This window comes from Oryx dammah, unplaced genomic scaffold (assembly GCF_014754425.2).
Source record: "Oryx dammah isolate SB20612 unplaced genomic scaffold, SCBI_Odam_1.1 HiC_scaffold_18, whole genome shotgun sequence".
Lineage (NCBI taxonomy): Eukaryota > Metazoa > Chordata > Mammalia > Artiodactyla > Bovidae > Oryx > Oryx dammah.
This window is the reverse complement of record NW_024070202.1, coordinates 66,781,296-66,798,832: the sequence shown is the minus strand read 5'-3', so window position 1 is coordinate 66,798,832 and position 17,537 is coordinate 66,781,296. Positions and strand designations below refer to the sequence as shown.

Below are 17,537 nucleotides of genomic sequence, written 5' to 3'. Positions count from 1 at the left end.
GTCCCCACTGCTTATGACGCCGCCTGGACCACAGGAGAGGTTCAAAATATTTTGGAATAAACTGATAAAGGAGTGGAATGTCCGCAGTCTGGCGGTACTGGGCCGGGTGTCGCTCGTATCTGGGGAACTCCAGCCTTGGGGCCCACTCTCTCCCCAGCTTAGACTTGGAACTCCTACAAGGAGAGGCGCGCCCGGTGGCTGGGACCCGCCTCCCGGGTTCCAGAGCGACCCCGCCTGCCCGGGCCGCGTCCCTGCGCGCTGGGCGGCGGCGACTTCAGGGCAGGAGCCAGCGGAGCAGGTGGGGGCGGCGGCCCCGCCTCCGCGTCCCGGCAGCCCCAGAGCTGGCGGCCGGGAGGGAGCGACGCGCACCGAGCTCAGCACCCGGTGCAGCGCGGCCGCAGCGGCGCCGCCTGAAGCACGGGTGCTGCGGGACCGAGCCCGGATCCTAGAGGTGGCGGCGGCGGCGGCGGGGAAGCCGGCCAGAGACGAGTTCTGTCCTGTCCTCTGCACGGCTGGCGGCAGGTAGCGGCTCCGCGCGCGTGCCCGGGTCGGCGCCGGGGGGAGAGGGGATAAGCTGTCGCGGCGGGCGCTCGGGCCCGTCCCGGGGCGGAGTGAGCCCCCGGCGGGGCCGGGGTGCTGCGCGCATGCTCGTGTCCGGGGCTCCCCGCCCGCGGCGCTGCGCTGCCCTGGAGCCCCTCGCTCGCTGCCCGCCGCCCGGTGACTCCCGGGCCGGGCTGTAACGGGACCGCGGAGGGAAGGAGGTCACCCCGGGGTTGCCTGGTTGTCTTCCCCCGACCCGACTCTCCAGGGAGCGGCCCCAGGCGCCAAGGCCGCCCCGGCCTGGTCGCCAAGCTCTCCTTCCTCCCTTCCCCGCTTCACCCCCGGAACAAAAGGCTGGGGTCTCGCTGGGGAAGGGGCTATGGCGGGATGAGCCGGGATGAGTAAAGAGCAACTAGGAAATTGCCGAACTGAAGGTGGCTTGGTGGGTATATTGATAGAAGCCCCGGATGAGGAAACCAATCTCGGAGATGGGAAGTGACTCGCGCAGGGTCACTCAGCTCGTGGTGACTCCTTTAGTCTCCAGACTCCCTTCCCAGTGCTCATCTCCAAGCCCCTGAAGTCAGTAGTGTGTGCTGCAGCGATTTAGGTTTGTCCACACATGGGTTTTAAACTCTCCTTTGGAGGAACCAGGGAGAAGGTGGCAGAGTCTATTGCACCCTCCCTCAATACACACCGGAGGCGAGAAGGAGCGGGGATGGGGGAGCAGGGCTGGAGAAGAGGCCACTCCGGATCTCCGGGTGGGGGGTGGCGCATGGGGAGCCAAGCCCTGTCCCCGTGGGCAGCGGGCACAGGCTCTCAGGAACAGAGCCTTCTGAGCATGGCTTGCCAGCCGCGTGGGTGTGCCTGCGACGGGAGCGGGGGCCGCGTGGGGCCCCAGTGGGCTCTGCTCCCTGGAAAGAAGTTCTGTAGGGAGAGGCTGGGGGAGCCGTCCTGACGCTTTGGGGATGCGCGGATAGATCCCTATCCTCGAAGCCCCGAGTGCTTTGTAATGGGCTCTGTTTGGAAAGAAAGTTACTTTGTAGCGGAAAGATGGGCTATCACTTGCCTCTTCAAGCTTGGGGGTCACTGGCTGCAAAATGAGGGCTTTGTTGTGCATGATCTGTATGATTTAGAAAGTTTGTGTCTCTCTCCTCCTTTCCAGAATCTTTTATCTCTTTAGAGGGAAGATTGGTCGTACATTTGTTGTGGTCAGCAATAGTCACTATCGCAGGGACTCCAGCCTTCCCTGAAAAAACACTTTCTTTTTTTAACTTTAGCAAAGCTATCCATGGGGATGAAGCATAAATGAGGGGCGGCCTTTGGGCCTGATAATGGGGATGGAGGCTTCAGAGGTGCTGGAAATGCTCCCCACCTTGACCTAAGTAGTGATAACACAGGGGCACACATTTAGATATTTGTAAAATTATTTCTGTGAGATTTATGCACTTGACTTATGAAAAGTGAAAACCACTCAGTCGTGTTGGACTCCGCGACCCCATGGACTGCAGCCCGCCAAGCTCCTCTGTCCGTGGAATTCTCCAGGCGAGAATACTGGAGTGGGCTGCCATGCCCTTCTTCAGGGGATCTTCCCAAGCCAGGGATTGAACCTGGGTCTCCTACATTGCAAGCAGATTCTTTACCATCTGAGCCACCAGGGAAGCTCTTGACTTATGCACTTATGTTTTACCTCAATAAAAAATAAATAAGAATTTAATGCTAAAAATCCACTACTGTGGTAGCACACAGACTGGTGTAGTTTTCCAGCTAATGCATTTTAGAGATACATTTAAAAACCACAACTAAATCAGAAACATTAATGAATAATAATAATAATAAAAGGGACAGGAAGCAAAGAAAGTTTAGCCATAATGGGAAATGAAATACAGACTGCAGAGTGCCTTACCAAATGCCTTTACATGAACAACCTCATATGACTCAGTTCTTTAAGGGCAATAACAATTGTGCCTTTTTTATGGAGGAGAAAATAAAAGGTCACAGAGGTTAAATACCTTACTCAGGGGAGTGGAGGGTTGAGAACCTGGGTACACAGATCTTGAATTCTATACATGCAACCACAGATAGGCAATTTTCAGCCACTTGAATCAGGGCAGAGCTTTCAGGGTGACAGAGACTTGAAGGCTGGCTTCCCACCGTGCCCTCTTTTGGTTCCTTTCCAGAAGTTGCTGTTGTTTTCATATAATTGTGAGTGTGAGATCATGTCACCGACTGAAGCTAGCCAGCAGCAGACGGGATGGAGGAAGTGTGTGTGTATCTAAGAACATACAGTTTTAGGAACAGGAGAAGCCAGCTGGGCTAGCCTGGTGACACTGTTTTCAGGATTTATTGTTCAGAAATCATAAAGTACAGGTTGTGATTTTGAAAGTTGGTTAAATACACACAAAGAATAAACAATACAACCTAGAAAAGATCTGAAAACCAAAACATAATTCACTCTAGAAAAAAACATGTAGGATTTTCACTAGGGAAGAACAGTCAACTTCCTTACAGTCTAGAATTTATAAATATATGTTTATTAATGCTTAAGTTTAAAAAAAAACCCGCAAAAATAACTCAGCAGAAGGACGGAAATTTGTTTTCCAGCAAATGTGTTATAAACATACTTACACTTGGTGCGGAAATATTTGAAACTTGAGGGTACAGGAACATTTTATCTAGAGAACGATCTTGAGAAACGTGTCCTCAAATGTGTTCTTCTAGTGATTTTATACTTCTGCCTAAAATGCAGAACCCAGAGGAGTAGAATCCTGTTCGTCTTACCAGCCAGTACCACATTGCAGTGTTGAATGTGTCTTGCTTTTGGAACTGGAAAGTTTTGGTTTGGAGAAGCTGGATTAAGTCGGGCAGCTAAAGAGGTATCTGGACGAATCTGCTTTGCCGAGTGCCATCCAGCGTGATTATGCATCACGAAGTTATCTTTAGGCGAGTTTTGCCATGGCACAGTTAGTGTTCCTGCCATCTGGCTGCGGGAATATTTAGAAGGGAATCATAGTGTTTGACTGACTCTGCTGAGAGCATGACAAAACAGACTTTGAGAGGGAACTATTAAATATGAGTTAGGGTTGGTGAGAAAGTGATTAATTGCTTCTTATTTAGCCATGGCACAAAACTGAAGAGACAGACGATTCTCAGCTGATGCCGAGCAGGTGCAGCACATATGTTTTCTCACTGACTTCAGCCAAGAGTGCACTTGAAACTTCCCCTTTGCAATTCTAGTTGGGTCTTTCCTTAGACCTGCCCAAGCAGGAACCTGATCCATTTTGCAGCAGGGGAATCGTGTGGTGAACTGCCTTACTGAAGTGCCAAAGAGACAAGTGATGCAGAGCAAATGTGGCAAAAATGCTAGGGGAGCATTATGTGGGCCAGACACTGTGAAAGATTTTCAAGTGCATCTTGAAGGAATATTCATCCTGCGTGGGTGATGTACTTCAGCAAGACACTGAATGTGAGATGGCAGCATGCAGAAAGGAAGTGCCAGGCCTGTCTGTGGACTGTAAGCCTTTCGGTGCTGGGGAGTAGCTAGGAGGGGGCAGTAGAGAGCTTGTGAGAACTTGTGTCCAAATGAGTGCAGGTGTGTGTCAGAGCAAGATGCCCAGGCTGCCATCCACTATGCCTTAAGAACTAAAGGCTGCCTTGTACTGGAGGCTTTTGTGCCTGGCTAGGCTAAGAGCTTTCTACATATGAAATCAATCCAATGGCCCTGTAAGGGAGCTGATTCTTCCTAGTCCCATTATCAGGCTTCCCAGTGGTAAAGACTCCACATGCCAATGCAGGAAATTAAGGAAACATAGGAGACACCGGTTCAATCCCTGAGTCAGGACGATCCCCTGAAGGAGAAAATGGAAACCCACTCCAGTATTCTTGCCTGGAAAATCCCATGGACAGAGGAGCCTGTGAGCTGCAATCTATGGGGTCACAAAGAATTGGACCCAACTGAGCGACTGAGCTCTCGTGCACTCCCATTATCAGATGGATACAGGGGCCAAGAGCTAAACAGCTCTGGGAATGATCATGCCACGCCCTGCTCTGGTTCTATCAGCCAGCTCATAAGTCCAGGATGCCCTTGACCTGTCTGACTCTCCTTTATTGTACCTGCACTCCTGGAGGGCAGGAACTATGTCTGCTTCATCTCTTCCCAGCACCTGCATCATTGGTGGCAGGTGATGAATAGTGAATGAGTGAGTGAATGAGTGGATATATTCATATTTAAAGACCAAAAGCCAATTTGGATTAACTGCCCTTGACTTTTAATGTCTCATTCCTCTCTGTAAAGATGGATCATCAGGCATGAGTGTACAATTGACATCTCCTTTAAAGCTGAAGGATGTTAAGCTCACCCTGTAAGATCAGAATGCCTCTGCTTCTTTTAGAAATTAAATATTATTATTTCTTCGTTTGTAAAATGTTTTTAATTCAGCATACCTGGGTTTCAATCTTGCATTCATCACTTGGTTATATGACATTGGACAAATTACTTCACCTTTCTGTGTCTGTTTTTTCATCTGTAAAGTGGACCTAGTAATAATACTACTTATCTCCTATTTAGGGCAAATAACCTAAGTTAAGCCTAAGACAGGGCTTGGTTCATAGCAACGGTCAATAAACTAGCTATTATTATTATTCTCATCATTATCATCTGATATTTTAAAAAAATTTTGCCTGAAATGCTCTTTGTTCCATAAAGCATTCAGTTCAGTTCAGTCACTCAGTCGTGTCCAACTCTTTGCGACCCCATGAATCGCAGCACACCAGGCCTCCCTGTCCATCACCAACTCCCAGAGTTCACTCAGAGTTGCGTCCATCAAGTCAGTGATGCCATCCAGCCATCTCATCCTCTGTCGTCCCCTTCTCCTCCTGCCCCCAATCCCTCCCAGCATCAGAGTCTTTTCCAATGAGTCAACTCTTCACATGAGGTGGCCAAAGTACTGGAGTTTCAGCTTTAGCATCATTCCTTCCAAAGAAATCCCAGGGTTGATCTCCTTCAGAATGGACTGGTTGGATCTTCTTGTAGTCCAAGGGACTCTCAAGAGTCTTCTCCAACACCACAGTTCAAAAGCATCAATTCTTCGGTGCTCAGCCTTCTTCACAGTCCAACTCTCACATCCATACATGACCACTGGAAAAACCATAGCCTTGACTAGACGGACCTTTGTTGGCAAAGTAATGTCTCTGCTTTTGAATATGCTATCTAGGTTGCTCATAACTTTTCTTCCAAGGAGTAAGCATCTTTTAATTTCATGGCCGCAGTCACCATCTGCAGTGATTTTGGAGCCCCCAAAAATAAAGTCTGACACTGTTTCCACTGTTTCCCCATCTATTTCCCATGGAGTGATGGGACCAGATGCCGTGATCTTAGTTTTCTGAATGTTGAGCTTTAAGCCAACTTTTTCACTCTCCTCTTTTACTTGCATCAAGAGGCTTTTTAGTTCCTCTTTACTTTCTGCCATAAGGGTGGTATCATCTGCATATCTGAGGTTCTTGATATTTCTCCTGGCAATCTTGATTCCAGCTTGTATTTCTTCCAGTCCAGCATTTCTTATGATGTACTCTGCATATAAGTTAAATAAGCAGGGTGACAATATACAGCCTTGATGTACTCCTTGTCCTATTTGGAACAAGGCTGTTGTTCCATGTCCAGTTCTAACTGTTGCTTCCTGACCGGCATACAGATTTCTCAAGAGGCAGGTTAGGTGGTCTGGTATTCCTATCTCTTTCAGAATTTTCCACAGTTTCTTGTGATCCACACAGTCAAAGGCTTTGGCATAGTCAATAAAGCAGAAATAGATGTTTTTCTGGAACTCTCTTGCTTTTTCCATGATCCAGCGAATGTTGGCAATTTGATCTCTGGTTCCTCTGCCTTTTCTAAAACCAGCTTGAACATCTGGAAGTTCACGGTTCACGTATTGCTGAAGCCTGGCTTGGAGAATTTTGAGCATTACTTTACTAGCGTGTGAGATGAGTGCAATTGTGCGGTAGTTTGAGCATTCTTTGGCATTGCCTTTCTTTGGAATTGGAATGAAAACTGACCTTTTCCAGTCCTGTGGCCACTGCTGAGTTTTCCAAATTTGCTGGCATATTGAGTGCAGCACTTTCACACCATCATCTCTCAGGACTTGAAATAGTTCTACTGGAAGTCCATCACCTCCACTAGCTTTGTTTGTAGTGATGCTTTCTAAGGCGCACTTGACTTCACATTCCAAGATGTCTGGCTCTAGATGAGTGATCACACCATCGTGATTATCCGGGTCGTGAAGATCCTTTTTGTACAGTTCTGTGTATTCTTGCCATCTCTTCTTAATATCTTCTACTTCTGTTAGGTCCATACCATTTCTGTCCTTTATCGAGCCCATCTTTGCATGAAATGTTCCCTTGGTATCTCTAATTTTCTTGAAGAGATTTCTAGTCTTTCCCATTCTGTTCTTTTCCTCTATTTCTTTGCATTGATCGCTGAGGAAGGCTTTCTTATCTCTTCTTGCTATTCTTTGGAACTCTGCATTCAGATGCTTATATATTTCCTTTTCTCCTTGGCTTTTCACTTCTCTTCTTTGCACAGCTATTTGTAAGGCTTCCCCAGACAGCCATTTTTCTTTTTTGCATTTCTTTTCCATGGGGATGGTCTTGATCCCTGTCTCCTGTACAATGTCACGAACCTCATTCCATAGTTCATCAGGCACTCTATATATCAGATCTAGGCCCTTAAATCTATTTCTTACTTCCACTGTATATTCATAAGGGATTTGATTTATGTCTTACCTGAATGGTCTAGCAGTTTTCCCTGTTTTCTTCCATTTAAGTCTGAATTTGGTAATAAGGAGTTCATGATCTGAGCCATAGTCAGCTCCTGGTCTTGTTTTTGTTGACTGTATAGAGCTTCTCCATCTTTTGCTGCAGAGAATATAATCAATCTGATTTCGGTGTTGACCATCTGGTGATGTCCATGTGTAGAGTCTTCTCTTGTGTTGTTGGAAGAGGGTGTTTGCTATGACCAGTGCATTTTCTTGGCAAAACTCTATTAGTCTTTGCCCTGCTTCATTCCGTATTCCAAGGCCAAATTTGCCTGTTACTCCAGGTGTTTCTTGACTTCCTACTTTTGCATTCCAGTCCCCTGTAATGAAAAGGACATCTTTTTTGGGTGTTAGTTCTAAAAGGTCTTGTAGGTCTTCATAGAACCGTTCAACTTCAGCTTCTTCAGCATTACTGGTCGGGGCATAGGCTTGGATTACTGTGATATTGAATGGTTTGCCTTGGAAACAAACAGAGATCATTCTGTCGTTTTTGAGATTGCATCCAAGTACTGCATTTCCGACTCTTCTGTTGACCATGATGCCTACTCCATTTCTTCTGAGGGATTCTTGCCCGCAGTAGTAGATATAATGGTCATCTGAGTTAAATTCACCCATTCCAGTCCATTTGAGTTCACTGATTCCTAGAATGTCGACGTTCACTCTTGCCATCTCCTGTTTGACCACTTCCAATTTGCGTTGATTCATGGACCTGACATTCCACGTTCCTATGCAATGTTGCTTTTTACAGCATCGGACCTTGCTTCTACCACCGGTCACATCCACAGCCGGGTATTGTTTTTGCTTTGGCTCCAACCCTTCATTCTTTCTGGAGTTATTTTTCCATCATCATTATCATCTGATATTTTTAAAAAATTTTGCCTGAAATGCTCTTTGTTCCATAAAGCATTAGAGGAGTTAACAACAAAAGATGAATAGATAATGAAACAGCGGTAAAGAGAACGCACAGATTAAAAAGCAACATAAAATTAGAAGGGGGCTTCCCTGGTGGCTCAGTGGTAAAGAATCCACCCGAGAATGCAGGAGACATGGGTTCGATCCCTGATGCGGGAAGATTCCACATGCCATAGAGCAACTAATTCCATGTGCCACAACTACTGAGCCCACGTGCCCTAGAGCTCATGGAGAAGCCACTGCAATGAGAAGTCCTTGCAACGAGAGAAAAGCCCACACAACAAGGAAGACCCAGCACAGCTAAGACTCAATAAGTAAACTTATTTTGAAAAGGATAAAATTAGAAGTAGTTTAGTGAACAAGATTATGTTATAAGGTGCAGGTAGTTTCTGGAGATAAGTTTAAGGTTTGGTGTAGTTTCTGGAGATGGAATTAAAAATTTGTCAGAGCTTCCCAGTAGCCAAAACAAAGAGGGAAACACAAATAGTTACCTGATCCACAGTGACCAGGAGATAAAAAGAGGTCAGTTACACAACTTTTCCTGGTCCTGGAACTTGGGATGGCTTTCTCCTAGCGAGTCCTTAAAGCAGTCTCTGTTGCATAGAGACCTAAGTCTTCAACATGGTTCCTGCCATGAAGGCAATGGAAATTTTGTGGTGGAAGGTAATAATAAGTGTTTCCTAGAACGTTACTGACTGCAGTTCTGGAGACATACTCCCAGAGCACAACCCTATAGAAGCTCTTCTGTGAAGGGCCAGAGTACAGTGGTTGGGGGATATACTGTTTCCTTAGGTGTGCTCACTGAGTTCCTGGGAGAGTAGAAAGATTCTTTCTTCTGAACATTATAGTTATTGTGACAATCAGGTGAGCAGTCCTATCTTTAAGAACATTGGTTCTGATAGAAGCTATATAAATGAGCCAAATCAGTTTACTTTATCCAGAAAAAGTCCAAAGGTGTCATCATACATGTATACTCATTAATAGATGTGTTCATGAATTTTCTTAATACTGGTAATCCCATAATCTCCCTTTAGCTACTGTTGGAAAAATAAATATCCAGTGCTCTGTACCATTTTTTAAGCCCCTTAAGATACTTAGTACCTCTTGGTAGTAAGAATAAGTGATATTTGATTTTTTAACTTTTTTTTAGTACTTGAAATAATGGACATGTCTTTTTAGTCTTGTGTTTTATATATATGTAATGTATATATTAGCCCAAATATAATTTTATTGGTTAGGATTACATTCAGGTGCCAAAACAAACAAAACAAAAAGCAATGCACACATGAGAATCTGGCTTAAACAGATACAAGTGTGTCTTGTAGAAATAGACTCCCAAGAACTGCAGTCCAGGGCTGATCAGTTCAGTTCAGTTGCTCAGTCGTATCCGACTCTTTGCGACCCCGTGGACTGCAGCATGCCAGGCCTCCCTGTCCATCAGCAACTCCCAGAGTTTACTCAAACTCACATCCATTGAGCCAGTGATGCCATCCAACCATCTCATCCTCTGTCGTCCCCTTCTCCTCCTGCCTTCAATCTTTCCCAGCATCAGGGTGTTTTCTAGTGAGTCAGTTCTTCGCATCAGGTGGTCAAAGTGTTGGAATTTCAGCTTCTGCATCAGTCCTTCCAATGAATATTCAGGACTGATTTTCTTTAGGATGGACTGATTGGCTCTCCCTGCTGTCCAAGGGACTCTCAAGAGTCTTCTCCAACACCACAGTTCAAAAGCTTCAGTTCTTCAGCGGTCAGCTTTCTTTATTGTCCAACTCACATCCATACATGACTGCTGGGAAAACCATAGCTTTGACTAGATGGACCTCGGTTTGCAAAGTAATGTCTCTGCTTTTTAATGTGCTGTCTAGGTTGGTCATAACTTTCCTTCCAAGAAGCAAGCGTCTTTTAATTTCATGGCTGCAGTCTTGGCTGAAGATGGAGCTCAAACAGTGCTATCAGAGAAGCAGCCTCTTTCCATCTTCCTGCTTCACTGTCCTCACCATATAGGACATCATCTGAAATCTAGTTGCTTCATGGTGACAATACGGCTGCCGTATCTCTAGGCCTACATCTTTAGGCAAGAACGCTCAGTCGTGTCCAACTCTTTGCGGCCCATGGACTCTAGCCCGCCAGATTCCTCTGTCCGTGGAACTCTCCAGTCATGAATACTGTAGTTAGTGGGTGGCCATTTCCTTCTCCAGGGGAACTTCCCGACTCGGGGATTGAACCTGGGTCTCCTGTATTACAACCGTCTGAGCCACCAGGGAAGCCCCAGGCAAGAAGAAAGGAAAGGTATAAATACCGAAAGAGTGAGGGCCCTTCTATTAGGGAGGCCTTGCCATTTTATATAGAAAGTGATGGCCTCCCCGGCTACTTCTGGCTACATCTCATTGGCCAGAATGGTGTCACAGTGCTGCCCTAAAATGTAAAATCTGAAATCAAATAGTTCCAGCTAGGTAAACTGCAACTGCTGCTCCCGCTCCCCTCCAGCTAGGGCAGTTGCTCTAAGGAAGAAGAGGAAATGGTTATTGAGTAGGCCGCTAGAACTGTCAGCCACTTGACGTAACTTCCATTATTAGCCTGTCTAATTATGTCCTTGACTTAATTAGAAACTACAAAAGGTGACTCAGTAATTTAAAATGTTACACGTTTTTAGTTTTTCATGCAATTAACATTAGAGAATGAAACACACCCAGCTGCCTTATGTAGATTCCTAAATCTCTGTTACCAGCCTTGCTTCTTTTCTAAATTTCAGATCCAAATTTCCATTTGCCAAAAAGACCTCATATGCTTCAAATTAAACTCACTTCTCCCCACCTATGCACCACCCCCAACACCCACACATTTGTTCCTGCCTTCCTTAATTAATACTGGATTGTCTTGGCAAGGAGCTGTGGGGTTATCCTAGGCTCTTCCTTCTCCCCCCACCCATCCCAGACATCCAAATTTTTATCCTCCTTGGCTCTATCCCACTGCAGTTACTCTAATTCAAATAAATATCCATCCTTGTCTTGTGTGAATCCCCAGATTGATCTACCTACTTGCTACTTCTTCTCTTTATAATTCATTTTCCACAATGCCCCCTAGGGTGCTGTGTGTAAAACACGCTGCATCTAACATGTCTCCTTTTTTAAAAAGTTAAAAGAAAATAAACCTCAGACTCCTGAACAACCTAGCTCTGTGAGCACCATGCTCGCTGGGACTGTTTGCTACACACCCCGTACATGCCTATGTGGCAAAGCTTTGCTCATCCCCTCCCCACTCCCTTCAGTCACCAAAGACCTGTCTCAGAGGTTTCTTGTGCTTTTCATGGTCCATAAGCCATGGAAGCAATTAATTACCTTTTCATTTATATTTCCAGAACACTTTATATTTCTATTAATATGTTTTTGCCCTGGATTCTGTTTGGCCTGATATTAATCATGCTGCACGACTTAAAAAAAAAGCAGCCTTATTACAATGTAATTCATATACCATAAAATTCAGTCTTTTAAAGTATTCAATTCAGTGGTTGTTAAAATATTCACACAGTCACACAACTAACACCATCATCTTAATTCCAGAACATTTTTATCATCCCCAAAAGAAACCCATTAGATGCCGCTTCCCATACCCCTCTCCTCAGCCCTGACAACTGCTAATCTATTTTTTATTTTTTTTATTTACCCAGTCTGAAATTTCATGTGAATGGAATCATACAGTATATGATTGACTTCTTAGCATAATGTCTTTTACATTTATCCATGCTATAGCTTGTATCAGTACTTCATTCCTTTTTATTGCTAAATAATAGCACAGCCATACTACATTTTGTTTATTCACTCATAAGTTGATTGATGGTTGGGCTGTTTCTACACTTTGGCTATATTAAGCAATGCTATTATAAACTTTCATGTATAAGTTTTTGTGTAGGCAAATGTTTTCATTTCTCTTGGAGATACGTTGGAGTGCAGTTGCTAATCTTATGATAATTCTGTTTAATGTTGTGAGGAACTTCCAAACACTTCCAAAGTGGCTGCTCCATTTTACATTTTCAGCAGCAAAGTATGAGGGTTCTGTACCAGTTTTTAGTGTCTACTTGAGTATTGTTTTCATTGTTTTGTTTTGAAAGTTTTAAAATCACTTTGTTTTAGCTGTGTTCCTTATAAAGGAGATACAGTTAATTTTAAAATCAATTTGAATATCTTTGTCCTTTAGTAGGAGAAGCTAATAATCTGTTTATAATTATTATGATTACTGATATATTGGAATTTATTTTGTGCCTTTTATATGCCCTTGGACTGCAAGGAGATCCAACTAGTCCATTCTAAAGGAGATCAGTCCTGGGTGTTCTTTGGAAGGAATGATGCTAAAGCTGAAATTCCAGTACTTTGGCCACCTCATGAGAAGAGTTGACTCATTGGAAAAGACTCTGATGCTGGGAGGGATTAGGGGCAGGAGGAGAAGGGGACGACAGAGGATGAGATGGCTAGATGACATCACCGACTCGATGGACATGAGTTTGAGTGAACTCCAGGAGTTGGTGATGGACAGGGAGGCCTGGTGTGCTGTGATTCATGGGGTCGCAAAGAGTCGGACACGACTGAGCGACTGATCTGATCTGATCTGATATACCATATGCTTTATTGTTACCTCTTTTTTCCCCTTTTTTTCTGCCTTTCTAGCAAAGTGCCTGGCACATAGTAGCTTTCAATACATAAGTATTATAGGGCTTCCCAAGTGGCTCAGTTTTCATTCAGTGGCTATCATAGTGCCTAACATATGGAAGAAGCTCAGTAAATACTTTCTGCATTGACTGTGCAAAGGGTGAGATGCTTGTCAGAAGCCGGGTGAAGTAGTGGAGAGTGCACACGCTTAGGGGCAGTTCACTTGGTTGAATGTGGCTATGTCAAGTTCCAGCTATTTGATCTTGGGTTATGACTTTACATCTTTGAGCCTTTGTCTCCTTATCTGTGAAATGGGGATTAGTATCTGTCATACAGAGTTACTCGGGGGGATGAAAGATAATTATGTAAACAACAATCAGAATTGTTAACACAGGAAATCTGCTTTGTACACGTGAGCTATTGTTTTTTAATGAATTGTTTAACAAAGAGCTCTCCCAGCCAGGTACATCAGTGTGAAATCATCAACCACATCTGCCTAGTGAGTAAACATAGTGAAAAAAAAAACTCTGGCCCCTTTGCTATGTGTCTGACACAAATAATTATGACCCCTAGTAGAAGAGGAGACATTTTTTCTTCTCATATGGTAGAACCGAGGAAACAGACCAGAGATATAGTTGTATTTCCTTTTAATGATGCAGAACTAGATTTTAAGTCTGCTGTATTCCTTGGAGCTGTTTTTTGTTCTAATATTCTTCTAAACTTTTGAATGAAATATTTTTGTTCATCATGTTGCTCCCCAGTATTTCAGAGGAAGAATAAAGAAGCTTTACAAACAGGTGAGATAATTGCCTAAAACAGGACAAGCAAGTGAACATTTTTTCCTGCATTTTAACAGATGGTGCATGACTTTTGTTCTGGTTTTCACCCAAATTTGTATGCCCGAAGGTTTTAGAAATTCACCTGCAGACTCGTACAAGGAAGAAGGCTAAATCAAATCTGGGTTTATGCCTGATGCTGCGCATTCCTGGTGGTCATGGATGGTCAGTGAGTTTTAAGTAATGGTGGTTGACCGTCATTTTGATGTTGTCTGTGTAAATTATGAATGCTGAAGAATGATGGGTCTGGATACCTGTCTGTAAGGTCTAGGAGTACATTATTTGGGGAAAGGAGAAAGAAAGCCACCTACTGTCTTTTCAGACCTGTGCCCCCCTCCCAATTACGGTGCTCTCTTGTTTATTCCCATTTAATGAATGACTAGTTACAAATGGAATCAACTCACAAATGATTCATGCCTAATGGGCAATCACGTTTTAGAACTGTTCCTCATTGTATAATAACCATGTATTAACAGAAGAATTAAACCTTAGGGTTTATGGATTAGATTGAGGAAAATTATTTTACTCTATTCTTGATTGTCTTCTGAGCCCACTTGGTCAATGACTTTGACATTAGTGACTGGCTGTAGGAGTGGGTACAGCTTTTCTGGAGGTCTGCATGCAGGACCTGGCCAGCAAAACCCACGGCTCGCAGTACTGTTCTTTGTGGATTCAGCTTACTTAAACCAAATGGTAAAGACAAATTTATGTTTTTCTTTATTTGTTTATTCATTTGTATTTACCTTTTAGATGTAGAGGGGTCTCCTAAGATAATGCAAAACATTAAACAAAATACTTCTCCACAATTGTCCCAAGTAAAGGAAGCAATCCAAAACTTTCTTTTTTAAATTAGTTTTTGCAGTGGGTAGTAACGCCCAAAATGTGTGCATATATGTGCTCAGTCGTGTCTGACTCTTTTGCAACCTGATGTCCATGGAATTTTCCAGACAGGTTTACCGGAGTGAGTTGCCATGCCCTACTCCAGGGATCTTTCTGACCCAGGAATCAAACCTGTGTCTCCTATGTCTCCTGGATTGGCGGGTGGATTCTTTACCATTGAGCCACCTGGGAAGCAATGTCCAAGATGCATACTTCAAAAAGTATAAAAATGTAAAAACAATATACAGTATAAATTGAGTCTTTCTCACAGCTAGTCTCATAAAATTCTTTCAGTTAATTGTTTTATGCCTTGTCACTGTTTTTATCTGTTCACAGCAGTGTATTTCCTTATGTTTTTCATCTATCATCTATCCTTTGTCCTGTTCCTTTCCCCACTTTTTCTTTCTGCTTTTTTTTTTTTGTGTGTAGATCTTGTGCTGGTTCTCTTTATTGGTTCCTTGTTTTAGTATTCATCCTAGAATAAATTGTATGCTTTTTGTGTTTGTGTTAGTCACTCAGTCATGTCCGACTCTTTGAGACCCCGTGGACTATCGCTTGCCAGGCCCCTCTGTCCATGGAACTCTCCAGGCGAGAATACTAGAGTGGGTTGCTATTCCCTTCGCCAGGGGATCTTCCCAGCCCAGGGATTGAACCTGGGTCTCCTGTATTGCAGCAGATTCTTTACCATCTGAGTCACCAGGGAAGTCTAGACCAACTATTTGCAGGATAATTATGCGAGGAGAAGACCAGGGCAGGTTCTAGACCAGGGAGGGTTCTCTTTGGGTCAGTGAAGCACTCCTTATGACAGAGAGTAAGGGCAGGGAGAGAGGAGAAGGAGAGAGAGAGACTTTAGACTGCTTGTGACTTACTCTCTCCCTTGCCCTCACTCATTTCCAGCAGTGCGCCTGCTGGAATGGCTTGCCTTTGCCTCCTTCCATGTTCCTCGGTGTGTCTAGGGTCCAAGGTCACCCCTGTGCTGTGCTACACACCCTTTTGCATTGTTCTAAACAAGTGTCGGTGGGACTTCCTCACCAACTTCCTCACAGGAGCCAGTGCTTCTTATTTTGGAGAATGACACTGTGAGGCCCACAGCCACAGGCCTGCCCTCTACATTGTAGGCTACACCACCTTACCTGTACCCTGAATTTGGTTGTCCTGGGCATCAGGCAGTTCTGTCTCATTTACTGAAATTCAGGGTGACAGAAATCTAGTTTTTCCTCCCCACAATCGAGATTATGTTTCTGAGATTCCCCTTCCTTCCTATTTTGAAACAGTTTCCCAGAAAAGGCAAGAACAGAGACATTTTCACTCTACCATCTGAAAACCAGAAGACCTCCTTGAAGTCAATGTTGTTTTGAAAAGTGTTTTCTAATTTAAAAGACTAAAGTCTCATCTCTGCTACCCTGTAAGCCAAGTGTCTCCTTTGCCAAGAAGCCACCATATCATTAATTTAAAAATTACATTTGAAAGAACGTTGCTTTTTAGAGAGGACTATAGAGTATTTTTTATTTGTTTAATGCTTATCTCAAAGTACTTCTTTGGTCCTTGCTGCTGCCGCTGTCTCTTCAGTCGTGTCCAACTCTGTGCGACCCCATGGACTGCAGCCCACCAGGCTCCTCCATCCATGGGATTTTCCAGGCAAGAGTACTGGAGTGGGTTGCCATTGCCTTCTCCGTATTTGGTCCTTATACTTATGCAAATCAGAGAAGAAGGAACATGCTTTACATTTTTATAGATGGAGAAATAGATCACCATTAAAACCAGAACTAGAGACCTATTCTCCCAAATGTCAAACTATTCTTCTCTGATGACAGCATTTCTAATATGCCAAGTGAAGCTTTTCCAGCGAGCACTGTAAGCTTTGAGAATCCCACATCCAGAAGATATTTTATTCCTGTACCATAATAAGGCCTGAGCTTCCCTTGCAGCTCAGCTGGTAAAGACTCCTCCCACAATGCAGGAGATCTGGGTTCGATTCCTGGGTTGGGAAGATCCCATGGAGAAGGGAAAGGCTACTCACTCCAGTAACAATTGGACAGAAATTTCTCCTGCCCTTTTCTTCCCTTCCTATTTTAGTTGGTAATATTTTTCTTAAAGTGTCAGGATAATTATTTCATCTGTAGACACAATAAATGTGTTGCTGCCAAGCCGTGTCTCCATCTTTTGCTTGAGTAGTTGGCATGACCCCAGATATGTATGTTTTCTATTTCCTTTCCATAGCAACACCAAAGCAATGGTATTCAGCATTACCTTTGGCCTTGGCAATACCAAGATACCTAAGACATAGTTCCTATCTTTGAACCTTCAAGGAGCCCATGGTCCAGTGAAGGGAGACACATTGACATGTGAAAGGAAATTGCCAGAGTCCCTAGTGCTATAATACAATTATGAACAAAGTACTATTGGAGCAGTTAGCTCTGGCAAAGGGAGAAGAAAATCTGTGCAGAGAAGTTGGCACCTGAGTGTGTTTCAGAGGATTGGTGGGAATTTTCCAGGTGGTGAAGGCCATCACATCCAGCCTGCATAGCATGGACAAACACACAGAGATATAAAGAAAAGATATGTAACAAAGTGTCACAAATGCAGTGGGGGTAAAGGGTAGGATTTGTAGAATTGATTGGAGGATGAGATGGAGAACTTGACTCCATAGCGAAGAGCCTTTCTTTAGGAAAGGAGCCTGTGTGAATCAGAGAGTGATGCCGTGTAGTCTGAGAGGTGCGACTTCCAGTCAGTGTATCAGGCTTGGCTGTCAGTGAAGTGTGCTCACTGCCGTGGGGTAGAATGTGCCTGCAGACAGAGCTGATGATGCCTCCTGGCTGCAGGTTGTTTGAGGTTCTAGCAGAACTTCAAGCTGGACAGGGAACTAGAGGCACCGGAACTTGAACCAGGCATCCTGATCTGGCCCAAGCTGCAGCAGTTATTCCTAC

The 17,537-nt window shown here is 44.2% G+C and overlaps 1 protein-coding gene across 1 annotated transcript in view; it reads left to right on the top strand.

The window, feature by feature from the left end:
- Nucleotides 1–309: 309 nt before the first annotated feature.
- Nucleotides 310–17,537, top strand: part of WIPF3 (WAS/WASL interacting protein family member 3) — an 81,123-nt gene continuing 63,895 nt past the window's right edge. Inside the window, exon 1 of the mRNA XM_040259706.1 lies at nucleotides 310–522. The gene's annotated coding sequence lies outside the window, so the exon portion shown is untranslated. The remainder of the gene's footprint in view (nucleotides 523–17,537) is intronic.